Genomic DNA, 14,833 nt, shown 5'->3' with positions numbered 1-14,833 from the left:
AACCTATTCATCTTATAAGTGGAAGTTTACACCCTTTAATCAACACCTTGCCATTTCTCCACATTTCAGTCCCTGGCAACCACCATTCTAGTCTCTTGGTTATTTTATTTTATTAAAAAAATATTATTTATCTGACTGTGCAGGGTCTTCGTTGTGGGGTTCAGGATCTTCAGTCTTCCCTGTGGCATGCAGGATCTTTAGTTGCGGCATGCAAACTCTGAGTAGCAGCATGTGGGATCTTGTTTCCTGGCCAGGGAGGGATTGAACCTGGCCCCCCTGCACTGGGAGAACGAAGTCTTAGCCATTGGACCACCAGTCCAAGTTTGGTTATTTTAGATCACATACATGAGTAAGATCACACAGTATTTGTCTTTCTCTGTCTGACTTATTTTACGTAACATAACGACTCCAAGGCCTATGTATGCTGTTGTGAACGGCAGGATTTCCTTCTATCTCACGACTGAATAATATTTCATTGCTTGTACACGTGTCACATTTTATGTATTCATTCATCTGTCGATAGACACTTGTTTCCATGCCTTGTGAATACTGCTGGAATGAACATGGGAGTATAGATCTTTCTTTGAGATAGTAATTTCATTTCCTTTGGATTCATGTCCAGAAGTGAATTGCTGGACTACACGGTAGGTCTATCATTCATTTTCTGAGGAACCTCCATACCGTTTTCCATAGTGGCTGCACCAATTTACATCCCCACCAACAGAGCATGAGGGTTCCTCTTCTCCACACACTCCTCAGCATTTGTTATCTTTTGATAACAGCCATCCTAACAGTTGTGGGTGATATCTCATTGTGGTTTTGATTTGCATTTCCCTGATGACTGAACTGAACTGATGACTAGTGACGTTAAACATATATTTACATATCTATTAGCCATTTGGAAGTCTTCTTTGGGAAAATATCTATTCAGGTCTTCTGCTCATTTTTAAATTAGATTATTATTATTTTTTCTATTGAGTTCTATGAGTTCCTTGAATATCAAATAGATGGTTTGCAAAGATTTTCTCCTACTCCACTGGTTGCTTTTCATTTTGTTGATTGTTTTTTTTTTTTTCACTATGCAGAAGCTTTTTTTTTTTTTAAAGCTCAACATTCAGAAAACAAAGATTATGGCATCTGGTCCCATCACTTCATGGCAAATAGATGGAGAAAAAGTGGAAACAGTGGCAGACTTTATTTTCTAGGGCTCCAAAATCACTTCAGATGATGACTGCAGCCATGAAATCAAAAAGCGCTTACTCCTTGGAAGAAAAGTTATGACCAACCTAGATAACATATTCAAAAGCAGAGACATTACTTTGCCAACAAAGGTCCATCTAGTCAAGGCTATGGTTTTTCCAGTGGTCATGTATGGATGTGAGAGTTGGACTCTAAAGAAAACTGAGCGCCGAAGAACTGATGCTTTTGAAGTGTGGTGTTGGAGAAGACTCTTGAGAGTCCCTTGGATAGCAAGGAGATACAAGCAGTCCATGCTAAAGGAAATCAGTCCTGGGTGTTCATTGGAAAGACTGATGTTGAAGCTGAAGCTCCAATACTTTGGCCACCTGATGTGAAGAGCTGACTCATTTGAAAAGACCCTGATGCTGGGAAAGATTGAAGGTAGGAAGAGAAGGGGATGACAGAGGATGAGATGGTTGGATGGCATCACCGACAGGATAGACACGGGTTTGGGTGAATTCTGGGAGTTGGTGATGGACAGGGAGGCCTGGTGTACTGCAGTCCATGGGGTCGCAAAGAGTCAGACATGACTGAGTGACTGAACTGAACTGAACTGAGAAGCTTTTTAATTTATAGTTCCACTTCTTTATTTTTATATTTGTTGTTTGTGTTTTTGTTGTCATATATTAAAGAATCATTGCCAAGACCCATGTCAAGGAGATTTCCCCTATGTTTTTTGCAAAGGATTTTACAGTTTCAGGTCTTACAGTTAAGTCTTTAATCCATTTCAACTTAAGTTTTTGAATTAATAGCTTATTTTTGGCTGTGCTGGGTCTTTTGTTGCTGTGCTCAGGCTTTCTCTCGTTGTGCTGAGCGGGGGCGACTCTTCGTTGTGGCGCGCAGGCTTCTCACTGCGGTGGCCTCTCTTGTTGCAGAACACGGGCTCTGGGCCCATGGGCTTCGGTAGTTGTGGCAGGTGGGCTTAGTTGCTCCATGGCATGTGGAATCTTCCCAGACCAGGGACTGAACCCGTGTTCCCTGCATTGGCAGGTGGATTCTTATCCACTGTACCAACAGGGAAGTCCTCAACTTAATTTCTGTGAGTGGTGTAAAGCAGGGGTCCAATTCCATTCTTTTGCAGATGATTATCCAGTTTTTCCAACACCGTTTGTTGTAGAGATTTTCCTCTCCCTATTGAGTAGTCTTGGCTTCCGAGTCAAACATTAGTTGATTGTCCATGCTTACTCACACACAATTTCATCATTATCCTAAACAGTCAGTGTTGATTCTTTGGATCGAAGGAAATGTTAAGTGAGAAGATAAACATTTCATCACATATTATGCTTATCTCTTTATATATTTTACTCTGTAATGTATTTGACTTCTTGGTATTTTAATTATAAACATTTCCTTGTGTGATAAAAATTACATAAATAACAAGTACATGGTTTCCCTTAGTTAATGCTGGCAACTCAAAATGATTAACAGCGTCTCCCCCAGAAACTGTTTTTCTCCACAAAATGTCCTGAGATTAAACCACGGAAAGGAATTCTTTGGTGCTCTCCATATTTGTATTTAAATGCTCATATTAATGTGATAAATAAAAATAACCAAAATCCTCAAGGAAATAAAAGCATAGCACAACATCTTTGTGCTTCGAGCTGCAGGGTAACAGTTGAAGCAGTACAATATGTGTGCCACATGGGCTCCTGTGTATCCAGCAAAGCTAGGCCAGGTTCCAATCTGACCTCAGGAATCCTGTAATATTTCTAATGTAAGGTATAGAAACACTACCACATCAGGGGAAAGTCTGTTTTCTTTTTTCCTCCTTTTTTTTATGTTGAAGTTAAATCAGCTACTGAAAAAAGGATTTTAAAAACACATTCCTGTAGGAACAAGCTTCAGCACATTCTGAAGCTCCAGAAATGTAAACACAACTTGGAATTTGAATCCGGATGATTCCTGACAGGATCTGTGATTTGGACTTGACTAAAAGTTCTCAGTCTGATTTTCCAGGCCTGCTCCTCTCCCCTCCTGCTTCCCCGACTCTGCTCAGGCCTTTGAAATCCGCACCAGCTAACAGCCGCTGGAGGTAGGCAGAAGGGCCTGGCAGGGATGGGTGGCCCCACCTGTGTCTCAGTGGTGCCAGCCCCAACAACTGTTCACCGGGCTGGTAGAAGGGCAGAAGGACAGAAAGACAAATCCAAGGGCCAGAAGTCAAAGGAATCACGGTGACAGAGGGGTAGTTAGAGTCAGGGGAGAGGAATTTGGGTGGGGAAAGGCCTGTTCAGTGGCTTTAGTGTGAGGGGTTTGGCTTCTCTGAGGGATTTGTTGGAATCACACAGCACCAGTGAATTGGGAGGCCTCTCACGGAAGTGCAAATTAACAATAATTCCCTTTAAAAAACATAGCCACCTAGGTGGTATTCTTAAATCCTCTGATCCTGTAAACCCAAAAGTTTGAAACGTGATAACTGCTACTGATTCCATCAGAGGTAAACAGACCACATACACTTTTCAGACTCAGAGGTGAGCTCCACTGGGGGTCTCCCTCAGGAGGGCAGAACATCCCAGGAAGCCCTGGTTTTGAAACTGCACCACCTCTGACTGGGACTTGAACCCAGCCTAAACCCATCGTGGGAGTTGAACCCATGGTCTTCTAACTGAGATCACACCTGGTCTTGGGACTTAATGAGACTCAGATTCTTTTTTTCAACCTTTAATTGGAGGATAATTGCTTTAAAATGTCATGTTGGTTTCTGCCATACAACAGTGTGAATCAGTCAAAGGTTTACATATGTTCCCTCCCTCTTCAACCTCTCTCCCATCCCCTACCCCATCCCACTCCTCTAGACTGTCACAGGGCACAGGGTTGGAAGCTCAGATTCTTGATATCTCATTGAAGAAAGAATTCAATGAGAGACAAAGTGATAGGTAACAAGTGGATTTATTTAGAGAGAAACACACTCCACAGACAGAGTATGGGCCATCTCAGAAGGCAAGAGGAACACCAGAGTATGGGGTTGTCAGTGTTATAGTGTCGGGTGATTTTATAGGCTAATGAGTGGGAGAATTTGGGGGAAAGAATGAGGATTTCCAGGAATTGGGCCACCACCCACTTTTTGACCTTTCTGGTGGGCCTTGGAACTGTCCTGGCCCCTGTGAAAGTGAAAGTGTTCGTTGCTCAGTCTGGTCTGACTCTTTGAGACCCCATGGACTGCTATAGCCCACGAGGCTTCTCTGCCCATGGAATTCTCAGACAAGAATACTGGAGTGGGTTGCCATTCCTTTCTCCAGGGGATCTTCCTGACCCAAGGATTGAACATGGGTCTCCTGCATTGCAGGCGGTTTCTTTACTGACTGAGCTACCAACGAAGCCCAATGTTACAATGAGTGTATATTGAGGCTCAAGGTCTAGTGGAAGGCAACTTGTCTACCGTAATCTTGGACCTATTTGGTTCTAATCAGTTTGTGTCGTGTCCTCAAGCTATGTCATTCTTTTGTGCACTGTCCCCTTCCCTCCTATTTCAGTTTCAGACAGCTATGATGAAGGCCTCCTCGAGGTAGAAGCCAGACAATCAGGCGCAGCATCACAACTAAGTCTGAGCACACTCAGGCTTTTAGGTCCCCAGCCCAATCGCCTAGAATACTCCTTATCACGTCTTCTTTTTAGGTAAGGCCTGAAGGGCAGGGCAAAGGCACCTCTGGTAAAAATGCAGCCTCAGCCTCGGGGGTTATGACTTCAGATACCCATGATTCACAGGAGACACTTCTTTGGAGGACTGCCCTGGGCTACATTCAGCCACTTGTGCAGAGAGCCTGAAAGACCTGGAAATTTCTGCCTGTGGGGCTTTTAGCCAATGACACTGGACCTGGATTCATTGCCTCAAATCAGGACAGACTCTGAGGTGCAATGTACTCTCTGGAGCTCCACTGCAATATCAGATTGAAGCTACCTTCTGTAGGATTTTCTATGAGCTCGCAGCTCCTTCATAGGGAAGGAGCTATACTTTCCCCTTTATCCTTCTAGGTTCTTGGCTGAGACTCCCCTATAATAAAAGACAGGTTAACAAGAGAAAAACAATTTAAATTACATATGCACAGATACACCTATGGGAGTTCCACAGAGATATGAGACTCAAAGAAGTGAACAGACCAAGAAACTTTTATACCTTCTAGACAAAGAAGCAATACATTTGTGAAGAATTGACAAGTGGTTTGGGCTAAGGATAGTAACCTGGTGAAGAGGTAACAAGCTTTGTTTAGATAGCCTTCGTGGCCCTAAATTCCCTGTCTCTGGTGAATGTCTCCTTTCCTCCCAGCACAGGGAAGGCACCTTTCAAAGGGAGATTTATCTCCTGCTTTCAGGGAAGAATGGTGAGATCAGAGAGACCTTCCTGTTTCTGTTTCTCAAATTCCTTTATCTTAAAGAATAAAATATTGTCAATGTGTTAAAGTGACATATTTCAGGGTAATAAAACAGGAGGGAAGGGGGCGGGCCATAACCTTTGAAAGAATGATCAAGGACACAGCATAAACTTTTTAGAACCAAATGGGTCCTAGACGGTGGGCAAGTAGACTTCTACTAGACCTTAAGTGTTAGCTGTTCAGTCATGTCTGACTCTTCGCGACCCCATAGACTGTAGCCTGCCAGGCTTCTGTCCATGGGATTCTCCAGGCAAGAATACTGGAGTGGGTTGCATTCTTTTCTCCACAGGATCTTCCCAACCCAGGGATCGAACCTGTGTCTCCTGCATTGCCGATGATAGCTTACTGTGAACGGTGTCAGATTCGTGATTTCCGAAGAAGATTTGGCTTTGGGACTAGGGACCAGGCTTGATCACTCAAGAGCTTTTGTGTAGCAGAGTTTTATTAAAGTATGAAAAGGGACAGGGAAAGCTTCAGACATAAGACATCAGAAGGGGGACAGAGAGTACCCCCCTCGCTAGTCTTAGCAAGGCCTTATTTACTTTTATCAGACCCACTCCTACAACATACATCTTAAATTAACAAGATTAGAACTAACAATAGAAAGGTCTTACCAGACCCACTCCCACAGTATACAAGTTTTAAGATAACAAGATTAGTCAGAAGGTTCTTGATAAGGAGAAACATATCCGGAGCAAGAGACATTGTTATATTGACTAAGACAAAGCAATGTAGAAAAAAATGTTTGTCCTTTTCTCCTCCTTGAGATCCTCAGACTCCTCTCTACTCCTTGGGAGCCCCAGACCCCATTCTCCTCCTCGGGGACCCCGGACTTCTCATCAACCTAACTAGGAATTGACTCTCTCACAGGTAGATTCTTTACTGACCTTAAGCCTCAGTATATGCTCGCTGTAACACATCAGCAACCTAAATGACACATTCACAGGCAGCACAACAGTTCCAAGGCAGACCAGTCAGTTCAGTCGCTCATTTGTGTCTGACTCTTTGCAACCCCATGAACCGCAGCACGCCAGGCCTCCCTGTCCATCACCAACTCCCAGAGTTTACCCAAACTCATGTCCATTCAGTTGGTGATGCCATCCAGCCATCTCATCCTCTGTCGTCCCGTTCTCCTCCTGCCCCCAGTCCCTCTCAGCATCAGAGTCTTTTCCAATGAGTTAACTCTTCGCATGAAGTGGCCAAAGTTAGCTTCAGCATGAGTCCTTCCAATGAACACCCAGGACTGATCTCCTTCAGGATGGACTGGTTGGATCTCCTTGCAGTCCAAGGGACTCTCAAGAGTCTTCTCCAACACTACAGTTCAAAAGCATCAATTCTTTGGCACTCAGCTTTCTTCACAGTCCAACTCTCATATCCATCCATGACCACTGGAAAAACCATAGCCTTGACTAGATGGACCTTTGTTGGCGAAGTAATATCTCTGCTTTCCAATATGCTATCTAGGTTGGTCATAACTTTTTTTCCAAGGAGTAAGAATTTTAATTTCATGGCTGCAATCACCATCTGCAGTGATTTTGGAGCCCCAAAAAATAAAGTCTGACACTGTTTCCACTGTTTCCCATCTATTTCCCATGAAGTGATGGGACCAGATGCCATGATCTTCGTTTTCTGAATGTTGAGCTTTAAGCCAACTTTTTCACTCTCCTCTTTCACTTTCATCAAGAGGCTTTTTAGTTCCTCTTCACTTTCTGCCATAAGGGTGGTGTCACCTGCGTATCTGAGGTTATTGATATTTCTCCTGGCAATCTTGATTCCAGCTTGTGTTTCTTCCAGCCCAGCGTTTCTCATGATGTACTCTGCATATAAGTTAAATAAGCAGGGTGACAATATACAGCCTTGGCATACTCCTTTTCCTATTTGGAACCAGTCTGTTTCATGTCTAGTTCTAACTGTTGGCTTCCTGACCTGCATACAGGTTTCTCAAGAGGCAGGTCAGGTGGTCTGGTATTCCCATCTCTTTCAGAATTTTCTACAGTTTATTGTGATCCACACAGTGAAAGGCTTTGGCATAGTCAAGAAAGCAGAAATGGATGTTTTTCTGGAACTCTTTTGCTTTTTTGAAGATCCAGCTGATGTTGGCAATTTGATCTCTGGTTCCTCTGCCTTTTCTAAAACCAGCTTGAACATCTGGAAGTTCATGGTTCACGTATTGCTGAAGCTTGGCTTGGAGAATTTTGAGCATGACTTTACTAGCGTGTGAGATGGGTGCATTTGTGCGGTAGTTTGAGAATTCTTTGGCATTGCCTTTCTTTGGGATTGGAATGAAAACTGACCTTTTCCAGTCCTGTGGCCACTGCTGAGTTTTCCAAATTTGCTGGCATTGAGTGCAGCACTTTCACAGCATCATCTTTCAGGATTTGAAAGAGCTCAACTGGAATTCCATCACCTCCACTAGCTCTGTTCGTAGTGATGCTTTCTTTTTTTTTTTTAATTAATTTTTTTTTAAACTTGCAATGCTAGTGATAGAACCAAAGGCCCATATCTACATCAAACAGGAGAAATGTAATGGAAACTAAACAATTTTACGTAATAACATTGCCTTGCTCCTATACAGTCAAATGGACATTCAAAAGGACATGATTTTTCTGAATGTTTCTTTCAGAAAGTTAGAATTGGATGCCTGCAAACAATAAAACTAATAATATATTAATACATAATGTTAATAATACACAGTTGGTCATTCTTTTTCCTATTCTACCACAGCTAACTGACTGGAAGTCAGTTTTAGTAACTACTACTAACATAAGACCCTCGTCAATAAGTGAAGATATATAGGAAAATCCATGATATATCTAAAAAACATCAAAGATAAAATGATGATAAAAAAATACAGTGACATCTTAGTTGATATAAGAAACAGGATGATTATGAAAGCAAAGCCCATGATCACATACAGGCCATGGAAGCCTGTGACTGTCATGAGTGTTGACTTCTCCTTCATCTGAGGTTGTAAAAAGTGCTTTGTAAAATCCTGAGGTTTGCAGCAGTTGTAACCTTCTGAAGAGACTGTAATAAAAAGGGTTTCTAGAATATCCTGATGATTTCCATCTACCACGCTGTGGTGAGCTCAAGCAATACATACTCCAGAGGACAGAAAGCAGACATGTTGGGAAGTGGGGATGACTTCTACTGCACTTAGGGAGAAAGGACATGTTGCTAGTCAGCCTAGTACAAGTGCAGAAGCAACACCTTAGTGATTAAACCTTTAAAGACTCTATAAAAATGACAACGACTGGTAGGAATAAACCTTCAGAAGTGCCTTCTCAGACCTCCTGTCATACGCACAAGCATAATAAAAACACTGAGTTTTCATGGTCTCACACAAAATTAGACTCACTTATGACAATGGCCAGAGAGGCTTCTATAAGACATTGGGGCTGGGATTTACTGTAGGATGCACATCAGTTTCAGTTCAGTTCAGTTCAGTCGCTCAGTCGTGTCCGACTCTTTGCTGAATCTCAGCACGCCAGGCCTCCCTGTCCATCACCAACTCCCAGAGTTCACTCAGACTCATGTCCATCGAGTCAGTGATGCCATCCAGCCATCTCATCCTCTGTCATCCCCTTCTCCTCCTGCCCCCAATCCCTCCCAGCATCAGAGTCTTTTCCAAGGAGTCAACTCTTCGCATGAGGTGGCCAAAGTACTGGAGTTTCAGCTTCAGCATCATTCCCTCCAAAGAAATCCCAGGACTGATCTCCTTCAGAATGGACTGGTTGGATCTCCTTGCAGTCCAAGGGACTCTCAAGAGTCTTCTCCAACACCACAGTTCAAAAGCATCAATTCTTTGGTGCTCAGCCTTCTTCACAGTCCAACTCTCACATCCATCCATGACCACAGGAAAAACCATAGCCTTGACTAAATGGACCTTTGTTGGCAAAGTAATGTCTCTGCTTTTCAATATGCTATCTAGGTTGGTCATAACTTTCCTTCCAAGGAGTAAGCGTCTTTTAATTTCATTAGAAACCGAATCTAATACTTTCCATGTTTACTAGCACAAGAACAGTGAAAGATCCTTGTAGAAGAAAGTCAGACAGACATGCTTCTGTTTTATCATAGAAGCTGCTTAACTGGTCCTGCTCACAGACAGATTGCTAATTCCAAATTTATAGACAGTTATGCAGATATTCTTTACCAACTGAGCCACCAGGGAAGCCCTAATAGCTCAGTTGGTAACGAATCCGCCTGCAATACAGGAGACCCCGGCCTGATTCCCTGATCAGGAAGACACCCTGGAGAAGGGATAGGCTACTCACTCCAGAATTCTGGTCTAGAGAATCCCATGGACTGTATAGTCCATGGGGTCACAGAGTCAGGCACGATGGAGCCACTTTCATTTTCACATGCGGATATCATTAAAAAAAAAAAATGTGGTAACAGATCTAGTACCTTTGTCAAGCTAACGAATGAGTAATATAAATATGAATAATTAACTTCGTTCTTCATAGTTATTACCATCCAGTATTTGCTTTGAAAGGAGTTGAACTACTCATTGTTAAAGAGAAATGATCCTTTCCTCTCTGAAACATTTGTGAATCTTTCAGTTGGGTGTGGTGAATAACATACTTAAGGATCTAATACATAAAAATGCAATAGGCAAAGCACATAGATTTTCCGCTCCCTTTCTCAAAGGATAGAATATTTTGTATTTGCCCTGATTTTGTGTCTTGACTTCATGTACAATTGTATATTGATATTTTTAGTTGAAATACAATAGGACTAAAAATATTGATATAATACTAATAAATCATGTTGGTATGTGTGGTTGTCACATAGGATTCACAAGAGATTTACATTCACAGTTGTCTTTAGCTTCTTCGTGAATCTATACCATGAATGAAGAGCTTTTCTCAACATATTTCGCTGAGGGAACTACAAGGATGACAGGCATAATACTATGCTTCAACTCATGGATTTCTAAGCATTGCTCACAATACAGATCTGATTTTCAACATTAGGGTTCTTTCAGTGTCCTTGAACAGCATTTGTTTTTCTGTTCAGTTCAGTTCAGTTCAGTCGCTCAGTCATGTCCGACTCTTTGCGACCCCATGAACTACAGCATGCCAGGCCTCCCTGTCCAGCACCAACTCCCAGAGTTTACCCAAACTCATGTCCATTGAGTCGGTGATGCCATCTAACCATCTCATCCTCTGTCATCCCCTTCTCCTCCTGCCTTCAATCTTTCACAACATTAGGGTCTTTTCAAATGAGTCAGCTCTTCGCATCAGGTGGCCAAAATATTGGAGTTTCAGCTTCAACATCAGTCCTTCCAATGAATACCCAGAACTGATTTCCTTTAGGATGGACTGGTTGGATTTCCTTGCAGTCCAAGGGACTCTCAAGAGTCTTCTCCAACACCACAGTTCAAAAGCATCCATTCTTCTGCACTCAGCTTTCTTTATAGTCCACCTATATATTCCAGACGAAGTTCAAGGGAAGCTGTGATGCTCACTGACCTTGAAGGAGTCCACACAGAATGAAGAAGTACTGTGGGAAGTCTATTAGTAACCACCGTGTCTTGGGTCCTCTGGATGACCAGGCTCCTCAGTCCATTGAATTCTCCAGGCAAGAACACTGAAGTGGGCTGTCACTTCCTTCTCCAGGAGATCTTCCCGACCCAGGGACCGAACCCGGGTCTCCCACACTGCAGGCAGACTCTTCACCAACTGTGGTCCACACCCCTCTGCTCCGCTCACTGGATGCTGATCAATGGGGACCCAGGAGCCCACGAAATGGGCGTTCCCAGCTGCAATGGCGACCTGTGAGAGCACAACTGGGACCCCCGCCCCCCGATGCCCATAGTGATGCTTTCTAAGGCCCACTTGACTTCACATTCCAGGATGTCTGGCTCTAGGTGAATGACCATGCCATCGTGATTATCTGGGTCGTGAAGATCTTTTTTGTACAGTTCTTCTGTGTATTCTTGCCACCTTTTCTTAATATCTTCTGCTTCTGTTAGGTTCATACCATTTCTGTCCTTTATCAAACCCATCTTTGCATGAAATGTTCCCTTGGTATCTCTAATTTTCTTGAAAAGATCTCTAGTCTTTCCCATTCTGTTGTTTTTCTCTATATCTTTGCATTGATCACTGAGGAAGGCTTTCTTATCTCTCCTTGCTATTCTTTGGAACTCTGCATTCAGATGCTTATATCTTTCCTTTTCTCCTTTGCTTTTCACTTCTCTTCTTTTCACAGCTATTAGTAAGGCCTCCTCAGACAGCCATTTTGCTTTTTTGCATTTCTTTTCCATGGGGATGGTCTTGATCCCTGTCCCCTGTACAATGTCACAAACCTCCATCCATAGTTCATCAGGCACTCTGTCTATCAGATCTAGTCCCTTAAATCTATTTCTCACTTCCACTGTATAATCATAAGGGATTTGATTTAGGTCATACCTGAATGGTCTAGTGGTTTTCCCTACTTTCTTCAATTTAAGTCTGAATTTGGCAATAAGGAGTTCATGATCTGAGCCACAGTCAGCTCCTGGTCTTGTTTTTGTTGACTGTATAGAGCTTCTCCATCTTTGGCTGCAAAGAACATAATCAATCTGATTTCGATATTGACCATCTAGTGATGTCCATGTGTAGAGTCTTCTCTTGTGTTGTTGGAAGAGGGTGTTTGCTATGACCAGTGCGTTCTCTTGGCAAAACTCTATTAGCCTTTGCCCTGCCTCATTCTGTACTCCAAGGCCAAATTTGCCTGTTACTCCAGGTGTTTCTTGACTTCCTACTTTTGCATTCCAGTCCCCTATAATGAAAAAGAGATATTTTTGAGGTGTTAGTTCTAAAAGGTCTTGTAGGTCTTCATAGAACCGTTCAACTTCAGCTTCTTCAGTGTTTCTGGTTGGGGCATAGGCTTGGATTACTGTGATATTGAATGGTTTGCCTTGGAAATGAACAGAGATCATTCTGTTGTTTTTGAGATTGCATCCAAGTACTGCATTTCGGACTCTTTTGTTGACCATGATGGCTACTCCATTTCTTTTAAGAGATTCCTGCCCACAGTAGTAGATATAATGGTCATCTGAGTTAAATTCACCCATTCCAGTCCATTTTAGTTTGCTGATTCCTAGAATGTTGATGTTCACTCTTGCCATCTCCTGTTTGACCACTTCCAATTTGCCCTGATTCATGGACCTGACATTACAGGTTCCCATGCAATATTACTCTTTACAGCATCGGACCTTGCTTCTATCACCAGTCACATCCACAACTGGGTATTGTTTTTGCTTTGGCTCCATCCCTTCATTCTTTCTGGAGTTATTTCTCCACTGATCTCCAGTAGCATATTGGGCACCTACCAACCTGGGGAGTTCCTCTTTCAGTATCCTATCATTTTGCCTTTTCATACTGTTCATGGGGTTCTCAAGGCAAGAATACTGAAGTGGTTTGCCATTCCCTTCTCCAGTGGACCACATTCTGTCAGACCTCTCCACCATGACCTGTCTGTCTTGGGTGGCCCCACACAGCATGGCTTAGTTTCATTGAGTTAGACAAGGCTGTGGTCTGTGTGATCAGATTGGCTAGTTTTCTGTGATTATGGTTTCAGTGTGTCTGCCCTCTGATGCCCTCTCACAACACCTACCATCTTACTTGGGTTTCTGTTACCTTGGACTTGGGGTATCTCTTCATGGCTGCTCCAGCAAAGCGCAGCCGCTGCTCCTTAGCCTAGGCGAGTCACCTCTCCTGACCTTGAACGTGGAGTAGCTCCTCTCGGCCCTTCTGTGCCCGCGCATCTGCTAAAGCAGACCAGAAATGTCCAAAAGTGGGTAGTGGCCCAATTCCTGGAAATCCCCATCCCGTCCCCAAAATAGCTAGAATACCCCTTCCACTCATTAACCTCTGAAATTACCTAGCCATATAAAAACTGATAACTTCATACCCTGGGGCCCCTCTCACCTTCTGAGATGGCCCAAACTCTGTGAAGTGTGAAAATCACTCAGTGGTGTCCGAGTCTTTGCGACCCCATGGACCCTTTATGACCGAAGGACCTGCTAGGCTCTTTTGTCGATAGAATTCTCCAGGCAAGAATACTGGAGTGGGTAGCCATTCCCTTCTCCAGGAGATCTTCCCAACCCAAGGATCAAACCTAGGTCTCCTGCATTGCAAGCGGATTCTTTACTGTCTGAGCCACCAGGGAAGCCTGATAGGTAAGAAGTGGATTTATGCAGAGAGAAACACTTTGTTTCTGAATTATTTCTGTGATGAGACATTAAGAACCTGGGCTCCATTAAGTCCTGGGACCAGGTGTGTGATCTCAGTTAAAAGACCATGGGTTCAAGTTACATGATTTCAGCAGCATGTCTTGAAACCCACCACACCTTTCACTCTTCTGCTTCCCCATCTCTTCACCAGTCTCTTCTGGAAGCACTTTGTTCATAAATCATTTGTTCCCGAATTCTCCTCTTGACATCTGCTTTTGAAGAAACCAACTTAAAATGGGCAGTTCTTAAAATCCAGGTGTCCCTGAGAAGAATAGCACCTTTGAGACACAAACGGGCCAGTTCATTATTTGACAAGTGCAGTCCCATTAAAAAACTGAAAATAAAAGTCACTCTGTCGTGTCTGACTCTTTGTGACCCCATGGACTGTAGCTTACCAGGCTTCTCTGTCCTTGGAATTCTCCAGGAAAGAATACTGGAGTGGATAGCCATTCCTCTCTCTAGGGGATCTTCTCAACCTAGGGATCAAACACAGGTCTCGATTTAATTAAAAAGTGCTTGCTCCTTGGAAGAAAAGCTATGAAAAACCTAGAGAGTGTATTAAAAAGCAGTGATATCACTTTGCTGACAAAAGTTTGTATAATCAAAAGTATAGTTTTTTCCAGTGTACGAATGTACGAATGTGAAAGTTGGACCATAAAGAAGGCTGAATGTGGAAGAATTGATGCTTTTGAATTGTGGTGCTGGAGAAGACTCTTGAGAGTCCTTTGGAGAGCAGGGAGATCAAACCAGTCAGTCCTAGAGGAAATCAGCCCTGAATATTCATTGGAAGAACTGAAACTGAAGCTCCAACAATTTGGCCATCTGTTGTGAAGAGCCAACTCATTGGAAAAAACCCTGATGCTGAGGAAGATTGAAAACAAATGGAGAAGGGGGCGACAGAGGATGAGATGGTTGGATAGCTTCACCAGCTCAATGGACATGAATTTGAGCAAACTCGGGGAGACAGCGGAGGACAGATGAGCCTGGTGTGTGTGTGCTGCAGTCC

Source organism: Bos mutus, chromosome 10 (genome assembly GCF_027580195.1).
Source record: "Bos mutus isolate GX-2022 chromosome 10, NWIPB_WYAK_1.1, whole genome shotgun sequence".
Taxonomy (NCBI): Eukaryota; Metazoa; Chordata; class Mammalia; order Artiodactyla; family Bovidae; genus Bos; species Bos mutus.
This window is presented reverse-complemented; position numbering follows the sequence as displayed.